The sequence below is a fragment of the Triticum aestivum genome, chromosome 7D (assembly GCF_018294505.1).
Source record: "Triticum aestivum cultivar Chinese Spring chromosome 7D, IWGSC CS RefSeq v2.1, whole genome shotgun sequence".
NCBI classification, from domain to species: domain Eukaryota; kingdom Viridiplantae; phylum Streptophyta; class Magnoliopsida; order Poales; family Poaceae; genus Triticum; species Triticum aestivum.
Genome location: NC_057814.1, coordinates 86,091,119 through 86,091,483, shown reverse-complemented (window position 1 = coordinate 86,091,483; position 365 = coordinate 86,091,119).

Here is a 365-nt window from a genome sequence, read left to right as displayed (position 1 = left end):
GATCATCATGCTCCGGCTGACTCGGCAGGCCCATCCCCGTTCGCGCCAAAAACGCGTTCCCCGGCGCCCCAGCGCGCTGGGTTTGGCCCGGGTCCACCGGCGCCAGTTTCATCCCAAACCGACGAAAAACAGGCTTCTGGGGGTGCGACTGGGCCGATTTTCGGCCTTCAGCGCCAAAAAAACGCCTAGGAAGGGGGGGGGGGCTGTTGGGGGCGCGCCTAGAGATGCTCTTAGGGTCAAGCTTCAGTGAGTGAGAGTGAAGAGAGCTTAGAGCAGCACCCAATTCTTCCACTGGACATACTTTTTATATATTTGCAATGTGCACTAGGGAGCCACCTGGTAGGATAAATGTATCCTTAACGGGA